This window comes from Amblyomma americanum, chromosome 1 (genome assembly GCF_052857255.1).
Source record: "Amblyomma americanum isolate KBUSLIRL-KWMA chromosome 1, ASM5285725v1, whole genome shotgun sequence".
Taxonomy (NCBI): Eukaryota; Metazoa; Arthropoda; class Arachnida; order Ixodida; family Ixodidae; genus Amblyomma; species Amblyomma americanum.
The window spans coordinates 395,067,529-395,092,577 of NC_135497.1; the positions used below are offsets into that span (position 1 = coordinate 395,067,529).

General features: G+C 46.3%; 1 protein-coding gene and 1 long non-coding RNA gene across 2 annotated transcripts in view; one reads left to right on the forward strand and one right to left on the reverse strand.

Moving 5' to 3' along the window:
* LOC144115729 (band 7 protein AGAP004871-like) overlaps positions 1-25,049 on the forward strand; it is a 410,957-nt gene that overhangs the window by 158,158 nt on the left and 227,750 nt on the right. The gene's annotated exons all lie outside the window — the stretch shown is intronic.
* On the reverse strand, positions 21,345-23,094 carry LOC144102005 (uncharacterized). Its single transcript, XR_013308145.1, has 3 exons — positions 22,812-23,094; positions 21,956-22,049; positions 21,345-21,423 (listed from the first exon to the last, which is right to left on the reverse strand). It is a non-coding gene; the product is annotated as an uncharacterized LOC144102005 (long non-coding RNA).

The window sequence follows — 25,049 nt, forward strand, 5'->3', positions numbered from 1 at the left end:
TCGGGTGCGTTAGACTTCGGTTGCAGCGGATAACTTAATAATGGAAGCCATCGAGGAAGCAACGTCGGCCGAAAGTGCTCCCGAAGCACGTCGACGGATGCTTCTGCATACTAGACACATAGATAGTTTTGGACTTCCTGGATCACCTGAACAGCGTGGAAGCCTTTTACTGTCGAGGAGGAAGTCAACGGGCGCATCCTATTTTTGGACGTCCTCGAAGCGCGCTCTGGAGGCCAGGTTTAAAGTCGCAGAATACAAACTATTGGGGAAGGTTCCTGACAAGGAACTCAATAACGGCGCTAACAACAGCGAGTTCGATACTCATGCAAGAAATTTTATGACAACGACGGACCTCGCAGGAATCACTACGAAGCCTGAAGGGCTGGCGGACTTGACCTAGCCTTCCCATTGAGCGGCCAATTGGTATCTGTGATTCGTATGCGAAAATTCTGCCTTAACTTGTTTTATTGCTGACAACGCCAGGCCGGCTTTCCTCTCGATGTGTGGTGTAGCAGCAGAGCAACCGAGGTTGATAACGGGCACGAAGCTCTCGAAGCAGGAGCAAAATATGATTGCAAAAAAGGCGCCATGAGCAGCAAGAATCATGTTTAACGTTGTACATGACCTCTGAGTACGAATACTGGCAAGATGGCGAGGGAAAGACAACTGAGACGTTGAAAAATTCGGGGGACACTTAAGCCCTACTTCAAGGGTATGATGAGGTAGCATCAATGGGTCCATTCATTGGCCTGTGGTCATCTTTGCATAGCACTTCCCAGACACGGACATTGTTCTTTATTTTATTCTGTTCTTTATTTCTATTTCCTTTTTATTCTTTTTTTATTTACATCAAAATACACAAGGCCTCCTTTAAACAAGTCGAACGAACGTTCCTCACTGGTTTGACTTAGTTGGTTTATGGGGTTTTAACGTCCCAAAGCGACTCAGGCAATGAGAGAAGCCGTAATGAAGGGCTCCGGGAATTTCGACCACCTGGGGTTCTTTAACGCGCACTGACATCGCACAGCACAAGGGCCTCTAGAATTTCGCCTCCATCGAAATTCGTCCGCCGCGGCCGGGATCGAACCCGCGTCTTTCGGGCCAGCAGCCGAGCGCTATAACCACTCAGCCACCGCGGCTGTGTCGTTCCTCACTGGTCGAGAGTCAGCGCGCCCGGCTCACAACCTAAGGGACAGTGATTCGAGTCCCTGTTCGAACATTTTTTTCTTTTCAGCGCAGTTGCTTTTATTTCTTCAAAGACACTGCGTAATAGTAGTGGAATGACGTCACGGCCCTCTGCACTAATGACAAATTATTTAGTGACGTCATCACTTGCGGGGTGTTTGAACTACCCGCTCGAGGTTATGTGGTTCTGACGCCACGACCCTCTCGACCAATCCTGATTTTCTCACTATACCAACGCCAAGTACGGGAGTTTCTCTACTGAACGGGGCCCTTAACGCTATCGCGTCAATATGCGCTTTCACGATGCAATCAGTAATGGTCGTAGTGATAATATGCTTTCGGGTGATGACAATGGTTTCAGCCTTAGATACGCATTCCGGTAAGCGAAGGCACGTATGGAGGGCGTGCATTTTCCCAATCTTGAGAGCTTAGGTATTTGTACCTGCCTGAAGGGTGCATATTGTGCACGGATGCATAACATACGACAGTGATGGGAGTTACTGCTGTGTATAATTCATCCCATCCGTATCTCAACTCTCGCGCGACGTATACCGTGGATACGTGCGCTCCCCTGGCATTGGAACTTCAAGCCATTTATAATGCCATTGCTTCCCTTCCGCTTGTCCCAACGTTCAACACAGTTCATATTTACACCGACTGCCTCGCCGTTCTTAAACAGCTTAAGGCTGTTCGACGCGCATTCCATATTTCACAATCAATTCATGTGCTCTATGCAAACTACCCATGTCCTGTGCGCATACACTGGATTCGCGGCCATGCTCATGATCCTCATAACATTCAAGCGGATGCTATGACTCATCTTCACACATCAGACGATCCGCCACCTTCCCCTCTTTCCCCAGATCCGTTCCTGTCCCATGTTTCCGATTCCGAAGTTCTGCGCCAGCGAACACGCGCTCTAATTCCTCCGTGTTCGCAACCTCTCCCCCGTAGTCTTACTCGGCAGGAGGAGGTATCCGTGCGCCGGATTCGGGCAGGGGCGGCTCTGACACCATTCATCGGTGGCGTGCCAAAGCTCTGCCAGCACCTGACAGGTGCCCTCACTGTAGCGCTGCACCGGGCATTCGTGATGTGCGGCACTTGTTGTGGACGTGCCCATCGACGATTGCTATAAAAAAACGACTCCTCAGGGAGGTGCGCCTGCGGTGGAACCGCGAAAGTGACTACAGGAAGTGGACTATGAACAACCGTTTCATCAGCAACGTCTGCGACTACCTCAGCGCAACGGGTCTTCACTCCTTCTTTTAACTTTCTGTCTCCCGCATTCCTTCGCCTTTTTTCAACTTATGCCCCATGGCACACTTCTCGAATAAAAAAAAAGAATAATACATGGTATAGTTGTAGCTTCAACCGCATGTATGCGTGCCACTATTTGTTTCAGAGAATCACAGCCAAACTGCTATTCATGAAGAAGTTGTCGGAGCTCCAATAATAATTTTCGTCTCTGATAACCGCGGAAAAGCCATGACTTCTATCGAAAAGAATTTATTATTTATGAGTATACTGTAAAGTAGCATTGTCGTCTGCATGTTTTCAGCGGAAATCTCCAAGCCTCTCCGACGACGGCTAATTGAAAGGTCCTTGCGATTTTTTGAACCCTCGCACCAACTGGCGGACACTTTATTCAGAATACAGAAGTCGTCCACGCGTGTAGTGTGACAGCAAGGCGACGAGGTGGATGAGTGCAAGACAGAAGAGCTTTGGACGTTGCGCTCCACCATCTCGGACACCACGTTAACGGCAATTACAAGACGTTCGTTCTTCCTCAGCTTACACGGAGAAGGATCTGTCAGAACATGAATTCACACCGCTATACACACGCGGCCATCTATTCCAACAGATTTAAAAGCGTCCACAATGTTCTCATTAGTTCATCGTCATCTATAATTTACCCTCAAGTGCCTCTCATGAGCCATTACTCAGCGAGATGGAGGGGGGGGGGGGGGGTGAATATTGTAATCACGGGTCACATGAAATGAGAAATATGTCAGTTGAGTAACAAACATGAGGGAAACTGAGTTCATCGAACACATTGTAGTAAATGACACGGCATGTACTCGAGCTTTGAATGAAATTATATGTTAGTAACTGCTTCAATTTCGTGGAGTTTTTCTCAGCGACAAACGATTGGTTTGTCTGCTGAATGCGTTGGCTGAAGCGTTGTTGTGCACATTGTTATATTGGATTTTGAAGTTCTAGAACAACGCCTGTTTCCTGGCTTTGTGTTTTACTTCGATCGACTAGTGCTGCTCTTGAAGAAAATATTTTTCGTAACCTACGGCTCCAGTCTTCGCGTTAAATTTCCGTCTGTTCGCCATACCTTATACGAATGATACACAGAGAATGTTTTGTCCGTTTTTGTGTGTTTTCTTCAACAAAAAATGATTGCCTCGAGGTTATTTACCTTCGACAGGAAGAGGATTTGCATGCAGTGAAGCTAGCAGGAGGGCGCCCCGTTGGCTCTCTGTGCTAGACGAAGGAGCGCGAAATAAGCGAAAGACTAGGGGCGAGCATCAACAACAGGCGCTGCGCGCACATGCCGAAGGCAAGGCAGATAGAAACTTGTTGCACGAGCAAAAGAGCGTTCCGAATGCACCAATTATTTTTGGCTAGGAAAAATGGACTGCCAATATCACCTGCCTTCTTCCAGTCCTCGCTAACCGCAAGACACACAAAGGAATAGGACTCCTACGTGCCCTCTGCTATTGGGCATCGCCAAAATCACGGCTTTAAGGATGAGTTGGTAAACGCACTACGCGCTGCAGACTTTAGCGTCTCGCTGACCGTTGGGTCGCCACTGCGCTGCCCTGTTTGATTTCACTGTGGTGTCGAAAAGCGTCCGCATAGATGTTGCTGTTGAGGTGGCATGTTGAAGCAGCAGGTGGCGTTACAACACAAGATGCAACAAAACAGTGAGTAAAACGGTAAGTTACTCCGATAGTTAGGGAGATCTCCCACGTTGGAATAGATTCTGTCTACTCTAATCTATTTCACCTTGGGAGATTTCCTGATGAAGGAGGTGAAAGGGGGCAGAAAGATGTGGAGGCGATTTCCTCTATGGGAGCGCTCAATGCTGCAGTTACCGCGCCTTTTCTTACTTAATGACTTCCTCTTTCTCCTCAGAGTGCTAAGCGTGCAGATTCTGAGTGCTCAAGTGTGTTTTCAAGATCTGGGATTCGGAATGACAAGGTTGCAATGGCAATTCTACGCTACGAACACTGATTTTTAGAAGTATGCGAGGAGGTATGCGTGAGAAAAAAAAACCCTTGTGCGTCAAAGGCTGATGATACTATGAGCTTGACGGGGGCGCAACGTATTGCTTGTCACCTCTTACTACTATTTTCTACAGCCACTACTAGCATAGTAGCTGCCGTCACTACGTCCGCATACTATCTGTTGTGCCGTGCGTTCAGTTACAAAATACGTGAGCATGAACACTTGCGCGTTTCAATGCTTCGTTTTTCTTTGTTTTTGTCAAATGAAGGCAACGACGAACGAAAGAGGCAGCGACTGAGTGGTAGAAGAAGAAGAAGACTGAGTGGTCTCAGGCATCTGAAAACGATGTTTTCTCCGCGCTGGCGTCCCTTCGAATCTAGTTTGCCTCACAGTAGAAATGTTTATCCTTGAGTGAATACATTGCTAACGGAAAATTCAGTATTCGTTTCGCCTTTGGTTCCGGCTTTGGTTTCGATTCCAGTTTCAGCATAAACTTGGTTGCGATTTTCAGACGGTGTCTGGCGGGCGTTGCAAAGAATAGGAGCTCTAAACACTTACACGGTGCGTCAGTGACTCCGGGCGTCGTCCACGAATGCAAATACGGCGTTGTACGGCCACTTTTATGTAAGTTAAAAACCCCAGGGGGCTGAAATTAAATTTGATGGCTCCAGTAGACCGTGCCGCAGAGCCCGTAATGTTCCTTGGCACTTGGAAACTCAGATTTCGAATTAATTTACGTGCGGGCAAGAAATCGAAGCGCTTTTGTTCTAGGAAGCCGTCTTTCGTCCCTAAGGTGTAGAGGTTCAGAGCGTGTTTTTTTTTGTATACATTCAGCAGAGTTTTACTCGTTCCAAATGCAGATAGCCTGCGCAATGGCGGAAAGCTTCAATGCCTCGCGGCTGTTTAATTCTCGATGCGCTTCTTAAATTACAGCAAGGGTGAGCGAATATGAAAATTCTTTTTCGTACGAGTGAAATATGAAAGCATGAGCTTCGAATACTGAACGAAGCGTGGATGCTTTTATTCGCAATGCCATTTATTTTTGAACATTAGACCATCCCGCACGGCAATGCTTCGAACCTAGCGGGAGAGGCATTACAAGAAGAATGCAAAAGTGAAACATGAAATGGGTATACACCGAAAAAGGACAAAAATTTAAACTGCAAATCCAGCTCAAGGCAGCTTAGTCGAAAAAAAGAAAAAAAAAAAGACATCCCAGTTTTTTTAGGAAGTCGCTGGATTCAAAATTCATTGCCTGAAAGTTGATCGATTTTTTCACTGTTCTTTGGGGAAAGGCAGTTTTTATAGGAGCTTGCTTTTGCGAAAATCGGAGGGTATCTATATGCCTAGCATGCCTCGTTCGCCCAGTAGCAGGTAGCTGAACACAATTCGGGATGTTTAGTGAGCTCTTTCCTGAGAAAAAATTATCAAATAACTCAAGTACATTTACTTAAAGGCAGAAATGCAACGTTGAAATACCATTTTATCTCAGAAGCAACGCAGCAGAGTTAAGTCATTTATGTTTTCAGTATACACGCAAACCTTGCAGCTTTTCTTTGAATGTGTTCCAGTTTTTAAATGTTCTTCATTGCGTAAGGGCCGCAGAGTACGGACGCATATTTTAGCTTGGACCTAACACATGCATTAATAACCAAAAGCTTTCTACTCGCGGGAATTAAGCTTTCTTTTGAGAAAACACATCTTTTGGAAAGCTGCAACAGAACTGTATGAGAAGCGTACGGATGAGTGCGATATATTATTTCTAAGGGTTACGATTATGTACTTGTATTTGTCAATGTCAAACATCATGTTTTTATGTTTTTGAGGCCTAATGTACACATTATTCATCAACTGTCTTAAGAACTGTCTATAAGAGAAGCCTGATCTTCCAGGCGCAACATCTTGTTAAAAAACAGCACAATCATCTGCAAATAATGCGACAGAAACATCACTCGGTAATGCGTCTGTTAGATCATTTATACAAATTGAAAATAACACACGCCCTTTGCACATGGCCTAAGAGTAAACTTCGTTCAAAAATAATCAGGCATATTTAAGGCACATTGCAGCTCCTGGACGGCGCTACCGGTACCTTCGACCCATCAAGTCTTGCTTTCGTTTTGTTTTCGGATCTCACGCCTGTCCACTCCGTTTCTCCGCGCTGTTCAGCGAGGGCTCACGGCGACCTTCCCTTGTCTGCATATAACGAGCAATGGAAGTACTGCTAAATTAGACGCACAGTGATAGTCTACATAGGGCAAAACGGAATAACCGATTGCCGACAGTCACGTTGCCGATGAAGCTAGAGTAACAACAACAACAACAACAAAACTTACGGGGTTAAACGAACCACCGGGCATTCGTTTTTTTATTTTTTTTTACAAGTAAAGTTGTAACAGTTTTGTACAAACCGTTTAATAAACAATTTAATGGGTATAACGGCAGCCTTGTAACGCGTCATGCGTTCGGTGGACATCACTGCCATGAACCTCAAAGCGCGATTGAGGCGTCCGCTGACCTAGGGAGCCAGTTATGCGTCTTTCTGTTCCTCAAAACCAACTGAGCCTAAACCCTTCGTTGGTTTCGGAAAAAAGGCGCATAACTGTATCAATTTCTAGGTAAACAACGCCGCCTCACAGCGCGATTGAGGTGTGTGTCCACTGAAACAGTGAGCCAGTTATGCGCCTTTCATTTCCTTAAAACCAAAGAACGCGAGAGTTTAGACTGCGAATAAGGCAACCAGACATAGTAGTAAATGAATTGATGTAATTAAATTACTATAATTTAATTACCTTTTCTAGTAATTTTCGATCTAATGAACTTTTTCTGCTCGTGTAACTGATTACTTTACCGCAGCAATTTCGCAGCAAAAGTAGTCATTTACTTGCGATATTACTTTCATTAAAATGCACTAGCACTCGCTATGTCGGCAAAGCTTTGGTCTCTTGTGCGCCAGGTTGGGTGCCTCGAAGGAAGGAACGACGCCCGGCAAGAAATGTGTAGGACTGTGCCTCTGAGAACGCCGGTGTCATCAGTTATTGGCTATTCGCCCCCTGGTATTGCATGGGTAAGCTACAGTTGGGATTCACGCGGGTAACGTGGTCGGGGTGAGAGCAGGGAAGAGGAGGCTATAGACGGGGCTAGTAGAACAAAAGAGGAAAAGACTTCATGCAGGGTATTTAGATCTTGCTAGAATAGAGATGTGGCTGTCAGAGACCCAGAAGATAGCCTGCCTCCTTTGTCGGGAGTCTCGTCGCACGCACTGCTAACGCAGCGTTGCTGTCCGGTGGCCCGCGGCGTCTGCCTCACAGCCTGGTCCCCGCACTGTCATTCTGTCGGCACTGGCGCGCAGCAGGCGCAAAGGCTACATCCTCCGGGCAGCAGGTTCTCGACACGTACGCTTTGAAGCCGGCAGCCAGTGGCGACCCCTGGCAATTTGACAACGAGTGTTAGCAGGGTAGCAAGCTGGGGTCCTTTTCTCCCGTACTCCCAGTCGCCAAGGAGTAGGAGAAAGGGGGCTTCGAAACGGTGACGCGCACACATGCCTCCGCCTCGGCAGAAGCCACGTTTCCTGCTTCCGCTAATTTGTGCGAACACTCGGGCCAGGAGGTTCGGCGTGCAGTGCACTCGGGAGGATCGGGGCACTATCGCAACATTGCCATTGAGGGAAAAAAGGGTGGGGAAGTAGCATGCTTGTCCGCGAACGGTGTTGCCACACAGTCTTGCCAGGTCCAGGCACAAATAGTAGCAGTAAGGTATTTTGTTGGTAAAAAGCACCAAAGAGTGCACATTTCGCGAGAATCCCCCGAGCAGCAAGACGCAAGGCTTAGGGAGCCTACGTGTTGGGCGGCGGCGCAACATGTGCTCCCTGACAAGGCTGTGCTTGGGGCGCCGAAAAGGCAGGCGGTCCACGGCGCAGTTGAAATCCAATCAGGAGCGCGCCGTGGCGCTAGGTTACATTGGCTTTGGGCACAGTAAATAGGGAGGCAACTGAATTCCTTTTCAAAACCAATTTTCGCACTTATGAAGAGAACACTAGGAACTAGAATATTATCTTCGTGCAAGCGGTCCCTGGAGTCCGCGAAGTGTGCCGGGAACGTGATCGAACCTATGCTGAAGAAAGCCGAGTATGCACGTGAGCGTAGAGACGCCCAACCGGGCAGTCGCCGATGAAATGTCATAATTGGGCGGCCAATCTACACCTCTCGGCCGCTAATGTCAATCAGCGAAAGCTGATTAATGCGCTAAGCCGGTAAGTTTATATCCAATAATTTTTCTGAAATACTGACGCCCTTTCGAATATTCTAGACACAAGGAAAATGAGGCATCGAATCGAACAAGAGTAATAAATATTTAGTCTATTCGATTAGTATTCGAATTTCTGGACATTCCCGCACTCTTCACTTTGAAATTGTTTTGTCGCTATGCTCTGTATTGATCTGTTAGCGCTAGTGTCTTCTTTGAAGCGCAGTGGTGTTATCTTATTTTTTAAACGGCGCAGAAGTTGACTCAAAAACACTCTGAAAAAGCCGCAGCCTCAGGCTTGCACACGAAAATCGAATTTCGCCGCACGTGGCAACAGCGTGCAGCGCAGCGACACAAAGGCGATGTGCCCGACTGGCGAGGAAAATGAGGCTTCATGATTAGGAACGTACGAAAACAGTGTTTTAGGGACTCGCTTCAATAAATGCTCACCCTCTATAACTTTGACGTGTCATTCGGAAGTGGGACTGCTTCGAGAGATAAAAATTACTGTTCACGCGCCAAGGCAACAAACGCCGCTAAAGTTCTTTTCTGCGAAAGTCCTTTTGCGGAGAACAAAAAGCGACAATGTCCACGAACCGCAATGCTGAAAATAAAGGGGCGCCTGCGTGTTTCGCACTCTCCGTGGCGTGACAAGCAGCGGCACACACGACAAGCTTTTCGTTACGAGGCCACGTGGCCGCTCCCAATAATTTCACATTTTCTCCCCCCTCAACGCGCGCCCACTTCTGTTGCGTGAGAATAGGGCTTTCAACAGCTTCCCGCTGAATCAATACTTTGACGACAGAAGAGACGTAATTCTTTGTTTTCGCGGCAGAGGAATAAGAATAGCATGGTAATAGGAAAATATGCTTTTCCCGTTTCTGTCCCGCAAAACACTTCCCTGTCGCACTTCTGCAGCACTTAAAACAAATGAAAAAAATAAGCTATTGAAGCGTGCTTTCTACATCGTTCTTCGTGAACTACAAGAGCACCTTTTTTTACTTCATGCGCACGAACTTGGGGAAAACGCGCTTACTGGTGACTCGTTGCGTGACGGAAGGGGTTCTGCCTTAAGCACTAAGCCCGGCGTAACCTGATTTCTGTGCAAAGTCATGCTGCCCACGTGAATCAATTAAGCCCCGATTCAACGGAGGCATAAGCGGCGAGACCGCCTATAATCACGCAGTGGTCATAACACAGGGGAAGTTGGGCACGCATAAGTTTTCGTGCAAGGAATGCGAAAGGCGAAAATCATTCATGTTGCTTTCGAATTCTGACGCCAGGGGAGGGGATGCGACTGCGGCGAAAATGAAAACATTGGTAAAAAAATATGTGTTGTGTCCAACCACCCGTGGGCTGCACGATGTCAGTGCGCGTTAAATAACCCCACGTGCTCGAAATTATTCCGGAGTCCTCTGCAACGCAGCCAGTTTCTCTCTTCCTCCTTTCACTCTTCATCATCTACTTCGCTCACGGCGGTGTTCGGGCGCCCCCGCGAAGTGAGACAGTTACTGCGTCTTTCTTTTATTTCTCGTGAAAATTTGGCGTTTGCGTTTGCAGCAGTAACTCGTTACTTTCTTCTCTGGCTTGTCCTCAAAGATCTGTTTTTGAAGGAACACTGACGCCGTCACTTATTCTGTTTACAGAATTCGCTGTTATTGCATTTTTTTCCAAAGTCGCGATGCCAATAAATGAAGATGTCAATAACGAGAACAGAACAAGCTACCGCCACACTGCCGCGTTTTTTTTACATATTTATTTAACGCATTGGGCAACATTAACTGAGTCTCCGTACGGAGCCTACATACAGAGGGTCCCACTGGTGACGTGTGTCTCCTCAACCGTTACAAAATATAGTGCGCACAGGCGGCAGACTTGAGGTCAGAAAGAGCCTCTTAATCACTGCATAGCTAAATAAAACGCAGGGGCAAGAAATATATCAACAATGGCAACCGGACGGGTGGAGAGTCACTTTCCTCTTAGACATTGTTCAGGTGGAGCAATATGTCAGACACCGCCGCGACGATTGTTACGGTGTTATATTTGAAATTTGGCATGTACGGCGGCACCATCTGGCAATTAAATTTGCACAGCGATATATCAGATGGCGCCAGTTCTTGTGCGCTGGTAGTAACTGCATAAGAGGAAGTAGCATGTATCAAGAACATAATCCCCGCTAGCGTCTTCTAGATAGAGAACGCTACGCGAGTTTCACACCGGAGCAGCGAAGGGTTCACCTGTGTCAGCTATTGCATCTTGACGCGGCTGCACGTGAAGGTGTGGAGGAAATTAAGGTAGCCAAACTCTTTGCTATGGATGAACAAAAGCACGCGAACACTGGGGCGCGTCAAACACCTGAAGTACCGAGGGACGCGGAGCGCGCTGCCCAGCTGGACGAACAGAATCGAGTGAGGGAGAGGCCACGCGAAGCAGACAAGGCACCTAGCCGAGACATATTCATTGAGTGCTTCGGATGTTACTCAAGACGTAAGAAGCGCCCCTCAAATGGAACCCTCCAACCATTGGCGGCGACTCATTCTCATGACGTCGCAGTCAGCCACCTTTTATCTGCCATAGCCGCTGAGTAGATTCACGCAAGCAGGTGCAAAGCGGTTGACCGTGACGTCACTATAATATATCGACTTTGTCTATTGAAGGGCCCCTTGGGGTATTTGACACTTTGTCATTGATTTCTATCCTAGTATTGCACCATCTCTGACCCTCCCAGTATGTGGTGTTCCGGCCCTGCAAACGATTTCATGATTACATATGTTTTATAAGACGAGATAGACTAAAAATACTTTTGTAATGCTGGAAACCTGCGCAGGAATGGGAGTCAGGGAGATATAAATTAGCTGAAGGGATGACGTTAACATTTCAGTTAAGTTCATGATTGCTTTGCGTATATTTATATCTTGAAGGACTTGAAGTCACATGTTTTTGAGCTTTCGTAGAGTGCAGTGGCTTTTGAGATATCAACAGTCTAAGCCCACCTTACGGCCAGCTTCTATCCACACCGTAGTCTACAGCAGCTGCTAAGTGTAACGGGGCGCAGGCTGGAAACCTACAAAGGCTTGCTTTCCATGCCGTACACTCGTCCACATATTTGTCTGGGGCGCTCGAACGACGGGCTCTGATATAGATTAATAACAATCGCTGCTGCCTGGCGGGCCCTATAAAGCTTTTAAAGACTCGAGGAGTTGAACACGCTACATGGGAATGTACGTGCACGATAATGTCTTGCTTCGAGTTGTTGGCCACTCGTGAATGACCCAAGTATTCCCCAATGCGCCGTTCGAGCGCCCTAGACGTGCGTGTGCACGACGGTACAGACATGCACCGGAGCTGATTTGCGTTAATCTTTAGCTCCATCCTCGCACGAAGTCCTGCTGTCGAATCAAAGGTGGTGGCGAGATCTTTTCTTGAGGTCTGTTCTTTGAGTCATTTACTGGCATTGAAGAGGAAGCTTCAGATCGCGGCAGAGGGTGAGGGGCGGAATTTTCAATGCTTTCCGTACTGAAGGACAGTTCGTGAAGGGTCTGACCCGTCGCATCGGCAATTTTGACAAGCCGCTGTACGAGATCAAAAAAGTCGGCCTATCGCGAACCGATATAACACGCAGCTTTGATTGTTGGACCCCAGATATGCTGGAGGCAGCATGTCCTGAGGGTGCACAGAACGTTGCTAGACTAGTTTTAAGTTTAGGCTGCAACCGAGGAACTTAACATGACGCACTTGTTTCGTTACTTCTTTGTAGGTACACTTGCTATCGAATCAGAGAAGCTGTAAAGGCGATGAACAACAAGTACATTACGACGTTTCAAGGGCCGTAATGCGGCCACAAGTCGCCAAAATAGCTTGAGTGGGCTTTCCGCGGCGAGCGTTAACGCCGATGTCCGTGATGAAACATTTGTATGAACATAAGTTTGTGTTTGTATAGAATTACTACATTTAGACTTCCTTGCGCAGTAGATGCTTCGAGGCGGAGTTGAACTTTCACAATCAACAATTCTGGACAAAAGCATTTCTGAATGAAAAGTAGTATTTGAGCACTATTTTGGCGTAAAGTGTAAGATTTCAGTATAAAAATCATTATATCCGGATATCTCCTGTCGCAAGGCTTGTATTTTTTGGCATTAACGTTTTTGCTATCGTTAAATGCGTTCCCTATTGTCTTTCTATGGCAGTCTTAACCTTTCGATGCGATCGATGGAAACACTATAAAAGAAAGATTTTGCTATATATCGGAAGAATAGATCATAGCCATTAATATATCTGTACCAGTGCCTTAAAGTTCTCCCATATTCAAAATTTTTGTCCAAGAATGTTGGACATGAGCGTAAGGGACCTCTCAGTGGATCGCACTGTTCTTGCAGCTTCTCCAACAAATGGTGCGTCACCAGTCTTAAAGCAAGCGGTCATTATGTAGGTAATCCGGGGTAATACTGGATAAGAAAAGAGGCTTAGCTCCCTCTTTTATGGATTAATGGTTTATTTAGGCTTTAACCTCCCCAAGCGACCTAGGCTTTGAGGGACACTATAGTGCAGGGCTCCAAATAATAGCGACCACCGGATAATTTCGACTGACATCGCGAAGAGTACGGAACTCTAGCATTTCGCTTCCATCGAAATGCGACCGCCGCGGCATGGATTGAACCTGCGTCTTCTGTGTCACCAGCCGAGCCCCGTAACCACTGAGCCACCGCGGCAACTGATTCGCTGCAACGGACTACGGCTACAGTGAGAGGTGCCGGACTGCGGTAGCACGGAGCTCTCGACGAACGGCTATGTGACGAAAGCTAGGGCCCGTAAAATATTGCAGAAACCGATTACATGCAAAACTAATTCCTGCACAGTTTGCAGGAATTACGCGTACGTAATGTGTTATACATTGCTTCACCTCACCCACCCTTTATTAGCCGCTACGTGGAGGTAAATGTCGTTCCTGTAAAAACAAGTGCAGTTCCAGTAAATAAACTACCTCGTTTCCTGATCATTTTAATATATTTATTCATGCAGAGCACCGTCCACGCGTGTTTTAATTCAGGTGAGAATAGTTTGAAGGAAGCAGACAGGTGCCCGCAGCAGGTATACCTTCGCTGACACTCGGTGGAAATTAAGAACTCGACACAGGGCGGACTCGTCCTGCTGGCTACTTGCATATCGCTTTGTTACGAGTCAGCCTAACCCCCGTACTGAGCCGTGAGACGAGGAAAAAAAGGCGTAGCTAACATTATAAATCGCGCTCTTTTCGTCTCTGCGCGCGAAGCCTTCGCCGTTGTGTCCTGCCTAGTCAGTTTTTCATCAGATTGCAGTGCACTTGGTGGCAGTTATGCCTGAAATTGGTGCTTTTCTCGGTGGGCACTTGGATTTACGGCGACAGCTGTCAGGAGCCTGTCCGCAAGATTGCCTTAGGCGTCAGCAGAAAACTCGCGGGACCTCTGACGTCATCACAGCTCTCGAAGCAGTCCCCGCGGCCACGCGTAATGAGAGTCTGAACTTACAACGCAGTTAAACAAAAAGGAAAAAAAAAGATGTGCAAGGTGGGAACTGCCATCACCCCGTTTCGAAGGGCACGCTCCTACCTCCCATCCGTTTCTCGCGAGCCCTGTTTAATTCTTTGCGGCAGCTGTACAATTGCGTTTGTTATCCCCAATTTTTCGGCAAAGCTGTTGTCCGATCACCAGTGACGTGCAGCTGTGACAAAGTTTTTTTTTTTCATTATTGACATTCCAAGTAGTCCAGAGGAAACTACCACTGTGCCCGATGTATCGTAAACTTTATTGTCAGCAAAATAAAGCGGCTTATCAGAGTACATGTACGCGCCAGGGCATTGGCGTAGTGCTTGATGCGCGAAAATTTTAAAAGCGGATAAGACATCGTGATTTCGGCCTTGAAGACTTCCGTGAAGGTAAAGTCACGAGACAGAATTAATTGCAGGAAAATTTGTGACGTCACCGCGATTTCATGAACACATCATCAACTGAAGGTACTGACACTGTGAAGCGTGCGATGTTTGGGTGTGGAGATAACTGGGGCTTCCATATTTCGGCGAGCACATTCTACAACTACAGAAATACAGGGCCTAAAAAATGGGGCCGCCGATTCTTGTCAGCGTACTTGCCTGATTTATTCCCGTCCCTTCGTAATCGGAAGCGACGCAGTGGACGATTTGCGGAGGCGGCAACCGAAACGAGAGCGGCTGCGTTCAAGCCGGACAAGCTAATGTATGCGCCGTCTCTGCCAAACGCCATTTGTTGCAAGAGGGAGGGAGGCAAGAAAGGAGAGACGGGGCTACTGGAATCCCTCGCGTTGTCTCTTCGTATGCCGCACACTCGATGTTCGAGGTAGGTGCTGACTGATGCTAGAAAAATGAGGGGGGGGGGGGGCTAGCAGTACTCCCCGTTACAAATAATAAGAGCAGCTTTGGCGAAGTGCTGTTAGAACTCTTGCTGGCGCACCTGCCATGGCGTCTTGCACCGCGTAGTATTCTGGCGCTGCGCACGACTTCGCGACGCAGCTCTCCGATGCGATCGCCGCATTCTAATAAAGGTGACGTGCAGAAGCGCCCGTGTAATGAGACTTTGATTAACGTCTAAGGACCTATTTAGATCAAAATCATTCCGGAACCCCACAGTACGGCATACCTTATTTCGGTACTACTTGGCCTACCCAGTCAAAACGCACTACAGGATTCTAAGACAGAAAATTTCTGTAGTCTTGTCGTATTTTGGGCATGTCTTGTGTAGTCTGTCTTGTCTTTTGTAGTCCTGTCTTCTGTAGTCTGTCTTGTCTTTTATAGTCTGTCTTCTGTAGTTTGTCCTCTCTTTTGTAGTGTGTCTTGACTTCTGTAGTCTGTCTTGACTTCTGTAGTCTGTCTTGTCTTCTGTAGTCTGTCTTGTCTTCTGTAGTTTGCCTTGTCTTCTGTAGTGTGTCTTGTGTAGTGCTCGTACACTGTGTAACAGTCGTTACTGTCACCTGTCAATTAACACAGGATTTGTGTTTTGGAGTAGGCTATGCACAAAAATGCACAGATTGTTAATGGTCGCCTGTCAATTAACACAAGCTTTGTGCATTCCAGAGTAATTCGTGCACAAAACCACTAGAATTGAAATGAAAATGATCAATATTTATTTACTGTTTCGTGCTTTTTTTTCGAGCTTGCTGATGCATGCTGTCCAGCGTTGTCCTGGCCGCAGGTTCCTAGATACATCGCCCATGAGCCAAGAAAAATGGTTTTTGTCTTGGCTGAAAAAAACAAAAAATAGAGATCACCGCTGCTACCTGAGCAAAAAAAATGCGAAAGTGTTGATGCTTCCTCGACACTGGTTACCTTTCAAATTTGGCGCCATGGTTGTTTTCTCGTTGACTTGATTGGTTATCAATTAACTCTTATTTTACCCTCATTTCATCCCAGCAACGATTTCGAGTTTTCAAATTTCCCTCCACGGATCGTTCCTGCCCACTCACTGAATACCCGCCCAGTCTAATCACGCGTTCATTGCCTTTCACTTCTCAATAATTACCTAATTGCCTCTAATTTATCATTCTTTTTCCTATCTCCTGGTTAAGTATAGGACACTTATCACTGGTCACCTGATTGCTCATTTCGAGTTTTCAAACTTGGCGCCAAGCTTTGGCTTTGTCCATACTTGCAGTTTTTCAAACTTGGCACTACGCTGTAGCTCCACCTACTTTCAGCGTTTTCAAATTTCGTGGCACTTTTCCTCTGGCTCAGCTACTTTTTGGACATTTTTGGCTGTAAATAATTACCCTATTATGAAATTTTCTTTTCGAGCAGCATCCTCACAGCATCCTCTGCCAATTACACAACCAATCGTATGACGCTATCTCTTCTGAGTTGCCCACAACTGCCGCGGACACGATCCCCGGCAACATAGCCTAGTAAACTTTTCACTTTATTCAAAATGTAATACTGAACAAGGCTTATGACTGGCCGAGTTGGTACTGACTCACCTTAAAACCAGCCAGAACACACAAGACATGAGCTCAAGAGGCGGGACTAACAAAAATTTAATTGAAGATTTTGATTATTTGATTTGTGAGGGTTTAACGTCCCAAAGCGACTCGGGCTATGAGGGACGCCGTAGTGGAGGGCTCCAGAAATTTCGACCACCTGGGGTTCATTAGCGAGCACTGACAACGCACAGTACACGGGCCTCTAAAATTTCGCCTCCATTGAAATTTGACTGGTGCGGCCAGGATCAAACCTGCGTCTTTTGGGACAGCAGCCGAGCGCTATAACCACTGAGCCACTGCGGCGTTATCATTGAAGGAAAGCCGCAAAAGGAGACCCGCGAAGAGATACAAGCACACAATAACCCAAAGGAGTGAAAGGGCGAAGTGCAATCAAAGGTCACTGGCATACTAATGAATCATCTAAAAAAGCAAATTCCTTACGATGAAGGTTTTCCGATGGCTTAGCCACACGTGTCCTTAGCCTTACCGATGTAGTAAGCCTCAACTATCTACCGACAGATTTATCCCTTCCATAAACCACTGATGTGTCGTGGAAATTAGGCGTGCAAAGAGACATGTCATCCTCAGATTTGCATTCACAAGATTGAGCATACAGTGCCAGATTAGAATTTGCTCCCCCTATAGAGTGAAAGTGCTCAGTCAAGTGCAAATTCAAATATCTGCCTGTCTTCCCATATTAGTTGCAGCCATAAGGCAGTGGAACGCAATAAACTCCATTACTTTTGCAAGTGGTGAACCTTTTTTTGTGACACTGTCCATTGTGGACAATACCCAGTTTTATCAAGCCTTCTTAATGGCGGCGCAAAGGCCTCCTGTCTTGCACTTCGCTGTTAAGACAACAGCAGCATTACGCTTTTTCGCGACTTTCTTGAGACTGTGAAATACTGTGGAGGTAAGGTTTATCAGCATCATCGGAGTATGTGCTCCTTACCCTCGAGCGAGTGAAAACATACTATGACAGGTTGTTGAGATGGGCAAGTGGGAACCCAGCTGCTTGGAAACCTGCTACAAGAATGCGTCCTCAGCAGTGATGGCATGACTTATCTAAAGCTGATGTCATGCACACGATTGCACACCCATTAAGTGTTTCCATCTTTACTGACCTTAACCAGTGACAAATACACCTCTTCACCATCCTTCCCCAACAACGAGTGGTCCGACTCGTAGCTAAAAAGAGCCTTCCCCGATCTTTAGCTGTAGCCCCAACAAACATATTCGTCCACAAAGCGCAAGTCTGCATCAAGAAACTGCTAACGGTTCTGCTTAGACAAGTCTGATGCTTAGACAGGCCTTGACCGCATGCCTTAAAGACTCCTAAAACATCTTGTGCCAACTTATCTGAGCCTTCTAAGTCTAGAAAAATTACAGTCATGAACATAACGAAATGCTACTATGCCAAGGTCTTCCAAACAGGGCTCTAATGCCTTATTGACTTTAGACAAAAAAATGTTGCTGAGCAAAGGTACGACCTGCGTGTAAATACCACCCTGCCAACTAACAAATGCGGATTTGAAGTAAAAGGACAACAGCCCCAAGAAGCCAGCAACCGAAATCACGCAATCATCTGTAAAAGCATGTTCATTGTTCACCCTGATGCAGTTTGCACATACCTCAGAGGTCTATCATGTGACAATGAATAGTGCAGGCCCTCCATGTCGATGCTCACTGCAGAGCACCTGCCCAGGTTGCTGTCCACAAGAAACTAGAACTCCACAGAACTCCACTTTTGTGAGTTGGCAAGGCAGTATTTACATCATAAATCAGGCATATGCAGAGGGTCCCAGGTTGCACTGTTCCTCAGCGACATTCTTCTGTCCAGTGTCGATACCGCATCAAAGCCCTGTTTGGAAGGCCTCGGCATAGTAGCATTTCGTTATGTTGATAGCTACCTAATTTTCTTGCACAAGGAGGGCTAAGATAAGTTGGCACAAGACGTTTTAGAAATCTTTAGGCATGTGGTCAAAGCCTATCTTTTAGGTCTGAATTTCACTAAGCATAACCGTTTGTAGCTTCTTGACTTAGACCTGCGCTTTGCGGACGACCACATATGTTGGCGCCAAAGCCCAAGATCAGGAAGCCTCTTAGCTACGAGTTGAACCACTCGAGGCTGGTGAAGGACAGGTTGGCAATCACATGCATCACGACTGCTTTATGGAAGTCATGCCATCACAGTGTTTAGAATGCATTCTCGGAGCAGGTTTACAAGCCAATGGCACCTGGGTTCCCACTTGCCCATCTTGCGCACCTGTCAGAGTGTGATTTTACTCTCTCGAGGGAACGGAACACCGTTCACATGATGCTGACGTAGTTGAGCAGCACAAAAAGACGGGCTCTATACCTTACCTCCACGCCATTTCGCACCATCCCAAGAAAGTTGCACCAAAGTATGATGTTGCTGTTGTCTTGACCGCTAAAAGTAAGGTAGGAGCCCTTTGCTTCTTCATTCAAACTAGGCTTGATACAACTACGGGTAATCGTCCGCTATGCACAGTGGCAGATAAAAAATGTTCACCACTTGGAAAAGTAAACCGGTTTTTTGCATTCCACTGCCTCGTAGCTGAAACTACTATGGGCAGACAAGCAGAAATCTGAATGTGCGCCTGGCTGAGAGCACTTTCACTGTATAGAGAGGAAGGCGAATTTTCACCTGACACTGCACGTTCAATCTCGTGAATGCTATCGGAGGACGACCTTTCTCTTTGCACGCCTGATTTCTGCGGCACATCAGTGGTTTAGGGAAGTGATAAATCTGTCCTTATATAGTTGAGGCTTACTACATCAGTAAGGCTAAAAACAAGTGCCTGGCTAAACCGTCCGTGAACCTTCACTGTAAGGAATTAGTTTTTTAGATGGTTTACTAGTACGTCAGTGCCTTCCGGTTGTTTTTTGCCCTCTCACTGCTTTGGGGTTTTGCATGCTCAAATCTCTTTGCAGGTCTTCTTTTGCCACTTTCCTTCAATAAAATTTCAGCTGTTAGACCAGCCTCATCTTGTGCTCATCTCTTCTCCTGTTTTGTGTCTTGAGACCTGTCCTCCATTTTGCATTGCAGAAACAATCACTGAAATTCAAAGCACGCATACTAAATGCACACCTACCTTCCAACACAGCTTCATAATAATGGGTATAATTATTGGAATGAAATAACAGTCAGTACATGTAGTTTTCAGTTTGTCCAAAAATTATAAGCAACCGACAAACAATAAACATTAAAAGAGAAATAAAATAACCAGAATTGTTTAAAAAATCTGTCAGACGAATTATGTTTCATCCACTACACTCCAGCAGTTCTTCGCCTTTGTGCACCTTCAAACCACACTTTCTTACAGGCACATTTGCACAGAAATTGGGTTGAACCTGATCTTTAGGAATCATTTTTGGTGCAACAGTAGGAAGAAACCAGGTTTTACCCAAAAACGAAGCACCCTACACATTGCATCACAAGCCCAGATGGTGCACTTGAGTCGCCTCTTATGCTTATGCAAGAAACAGGAACAGGGATATCTTGACTAAATCAAAAAAGAGGAAGTGCAGTGAATGTGTAATGCAGAGAAGATATAAGCAATACCACACTAAAACACTGGGAGGATTCCAACAGTAGGTGAATGCATGAATGGGTGGCAATCAGGTGGATAAATGAGATTAGGAAATTTGAGGAAAAAGGGTGGTAGCATGTGGCACAGGAGACAGTTACCTAAAATGAACTAGAGAACCATTGTTCTGCACTAATTTTAACAGCACATTCACACGACAGACAAAATCACTAACTCCAGGAACAGACTGAGCATCATGCAACTCAATGTCAATCACCATTGCAAATGGCACCAGCACCGCAGACTGCACATGAGGAAAAGTAGACATATTTTTGCTCTCAACTTTAAGCAGCAGTCAGCTGCGCTTTTAGGAGCAAAGCTCTAAAGTACAGCAACATTGGCACTTTGTTTTACTGACATGAGGGTGCTTGTGAGCGTGCAAGTCCCATGTTTGTTTTGCACCAAATGTGTTAATTGCGAGGTATGTTTAACTAAAGAGGGGCATCTAACATGGGCATCAGCTCTTCAGTACTTCCCTTCTATATCCCTCCCTTATATCACGGTTCAAGTGTCCACCAAAATGGGAGAGAGTTACTGTTACATTTCCTTGAATTTTCCTTCAACTAATTTTAAAATTTTCAAGTATACAGCTTTAAGAAGGTAGAGGTACAAACTGTGCAGTATAACCATATGCTATGGCAATAAACCAACAATAAATCTGTGCTGACAGCAGATTTCCCAGTGCATTGCAAGGATGCTATACCATACAAGGATTGGTGTCATCGTGCAAAGTTACATTACTGACTGACAATTTGGTCTCTATGTCAGAAATACTGGTAAACCATCATTGTAGAGCACAATGTTTTTAAAGGGATAAATGAACATATAGGTCCTTTTCGAGGACACATATGCATACCAGGCAACAGGTGTGCAATGTCAAAGCACGTTTATGTTAACAGCAGCTGCGTCAAGAGCTACATCAGCGACTATATTTTGTACAAGCCTAAAGTTCCGGTAATTATAACCTGAGGTACTGCTGTGAAGTGCATGTAGAGTTTCATGCATTTCTAAACCTAGCTGCAAGCCTATATTGAAAATATTTTTCTAAATAGGCAGCTAAGATATGCATCACTGAAAACGAATAACTACCATGAACGGATCAGGAGGGATGACACAGCCGAAGGCAGGAAGCACGCATGGCCCAATAGATGCTGGCCGCTGGCAACTGCAAATAAATACATCCAGAGCAACAGCTGTCAGTGGCTGTAGCCATGTCATGAATGACAAGAGAGGAAGTCGTCTACTGCTTTAAAAACTAAACTTAGACGTAATATCAGTAAATAAAAAACCAATGAGCTAGCCCATGACAAAACAAATGAACAGATTTTATGTAATGCACCCATATACATTCTTTGAGAAGAGTCACAATGACTGTTATAACCACACTGAAAGATGAGCTGGCTGAAATACCGCACACCAATTTGAATATAGGATGTGCAGGTTTTCATTAATTCCTATCATGGTGCCTTGCACCAATGTCTAGGTATTAAATTGAAAGTTGCAACCAGTCTGCCTTGGTTAAATGAGGAGAGAGAATGGAAAAAGCATGCCGTCACTAGCAAGAAGCTTGATATCTCACAGCACAGCTTGGCATCATAGAAAAATTGCTAGCGCATTTAACAAATCTGCATACAATTAAAAGCTGCACAAATTTGTCAACTGGCAATGCAAGTAAAGGCAAGAGAAACAAAAAATACCAAAGAACACTCGTGAGTGCGGCGACGGGAGGTCTGTGGCTAGGATCCCGTGCCTGGGAAGAGTTCCGAGCTCGGAGAATCGCCGGCACCACAGCTGATGGCACGCAACCAAGAATAAATAACAAAGCGAAAATAAGTAACAAAAAAAACCATCGACGATGGCGAACGACTTGAATGCGGGCCACAAAAGCGAGGGATATAGCAAAAAGGTAGAAATCCTAAATAATTGTGCAGTTGCATATCCGACAGCTCGCAGTGCTCCGAAGGAGAGGAAGCATCAACGTTTACAGCTCAGGAGACGCAATATTGATCTAACTTTAACATAACACTGCCTCAAATCCTGTTCCACTGGGGAAGCACAGACAAGTTTACAAATGACAAGGCGATGAATATGAACTAGCCTTTCGCATGCGATAACTGTCTCAAAATTTAGTATGACGCATATTAAGGCACAAGCACTAATCCGATGAGTACTAACCCTGAGCAAAATAGTGCGGTGTCTGATCGCAGCTGGCCTAGCGCGAGCGCTCCGCCGCGCGGCACTTCTCGCTCATCGTCTTCTACGCAGTGCAAATGCATGCTTTTGCACCGAGTGTCGAAGCGCTAGCAAGCGAAAGCGTAACTCTGTTGTGATATCTGGTGCCATTTTTATTTACCACGGCACGCGAGTAATAAATGCACATAAAGACAATGAGAACAACACTTGTCATGCAGGATATAGTCCCTGCTTTTTTGCGCCGCATTATAGCTGCGGCAACCGCAGGCGGACTGCCTCCACTCACATCCCTATATAGCCGCATACAAATAGCGCGTGTGAATACAGATCATTAGCAAAGAAACGCAGAGCGGGACTCACCGGCCATGCGATTCATCCAGGCTTAGTAAAACGGCGCAGGAGTCTTCGTTCCCCTAACAGATGACAAGACGTCGCAGCAGTCTTTCTTCATGGCTTATCCGTTGAAACTCGCCAATGTTGACAGGCCGAAATCCTGGTCGTTGGCTTCCAAAACACACTCCTGCTCACCTTCCTATTGAATGAGTTCTTCACACGTGTCCGCCGTTCAAGTACTCAAGCAATGCCTCAAAGAGGCAAATAATACAAAACACGACCTGTCGGTTGCGCTGCAATGGCGCCGACGGCTGCGCTTTCGTGTCGGTGAAAAATTACAACCGGCAAAAAAATTTGTTTTTTAAACCATGAATACTTATATTATCTTCACAACAAAGACACTGCATTTATTTTAAATTATTTTTAGATTATTTAAGAATACTAAAGCGCTTTCAGTTACTTTTTCTGGCATGTCGTTTGTAGAAGCTGCGATCCTGTGATCCCCTGAAGTGACCCGGATGCTCTAGCAGACGACGGAGCAGACGACGGTGTTGACAGAATGCAATTTCGTTTGATGCCAGATAAAATCACTAAGTTGCGACAAAAACAGCGAAGAAAAGCGCCGTATCTCAAGCTGGCGAATATCGTGGATAAGTTGAACGCAATTGGCACGATGGAGAGTAGCTGCGATGCATTAATTTGCGCGACACTGGCACGCTCACCGGAGATCATGAAACTTAACAGCTTAATCGGTGACCAGTACAAGCAGAGTGCTTTGATATCAACTGCGTTACGAAACTACGTCGATACTTGCGTCTCACTTTAGCTGATATGCAACAGTGGTTAGCACTCGCCGCATCCTGATCGCGTGTAGTTTAACAAGCAAGAGCCCACTAGCGCATCGAAGCAGGCGTGTTTTCGAGCTCGTATCGTTACGAAAAATACGAGTTGTTTCGGCACGTACTGGAATTGAAGTTCTCAGCCTGTGCGTCACGGACGGTGACGATGGCGTCGCGGACGATCTTAACTAAGACTCGCCGCAAAGCAGCCGATAACCCAAGCATATGTGCGTTAAAGGTTGTTGACCAGTAGTGCAAGCGTGGGCATAAAGTATCGCTCAGTCGCAGCGCCAGTCGCTCGCTTCTCGATTTTCCAGCCTTCCGAGTGAAGGTCGCAAGCTGTAGAGCCAATCAGTGAGCCAGCGGGAGTGAGCGAGGAAAGCTTTCGGGAACGACGCCGCTCGCGGGCGCGCCGGGCAATGAACTACGCGCTACCCCCTGGCTGCCCTAGTCGTCGCTAAGCCTAGCCGGTTTCGCATCGATGCAGCAGCTGAGTGCACTTCGAAACTGGCTAGCGCTGAGGTGCTGCTCTCGTCATCGTTTTACTGTGAACCTCGTCTCATAGTAAAACAAAGATATGCTCGGTTTCCGCGACACCTTCAGGAGCGGAGCCAGCTGAGGCCAGGGGAGCCGCGATTGAGCAGCAGCAATTAAAGGCGCCGTGGGGAGACATTTTTTTTGTATTCCGGTTATCGCTTCTACCAACGACTCGATATTGGCCAACGATACTCCATCCGACGGCTTAGTATGGACTTGAACAAACATTACTGTCACATTTTTCTGACGCTGGCGGCCGGTATTCAGGCTGGCATGCCGCGCCCGTACGTTATCATGTCGCTCAACTGTATGGCCGTGGTGCACATCAAAACCCCCAGACATCCTCCTTTTCGCTCATATTGTCATAGCACACAGTCACACTGGGACCAGAGTAGTTTAGAGGACCGAGCGCGGGTGCACAGGAGCTAGACTGTGTCAAAGCAGGCGAAACTCTTTAAAGCGCGCGGTTGACGTCAGTCCCAAGACTTTATTCTCATTTCGACCGAGAATCAAATCGGTTCAAACTCGCCGGCCGCCGCATTTCACCTTCGGCTGCATACGCTGCTGTCTATATTTAGCGACATTTTCGTGTCACCGTCATGAAAATTTCAGTGAAGGCAATGAACGCAATCGTAAAGTATTTTTTTTTGCTATTTTATGATAAGCACCACGTCACTGCCGCTAAAAAAATTCTCCGCCAACACTGCATCAGCGTTGGACTTAAGAGCGTTAGCTACGAGAGCTTCAAGTGTTTAGATCGGGGTGCTAGATCGGGGTGCTCAGCAAACGTGGAGAAGACAAAATACAAATATCTGAGGGCATTTCGTTTCGGAAACATTCGTTCTAAGATACAAGCAGAGTCATCTACTTCAAAGATTTTGCACTACTA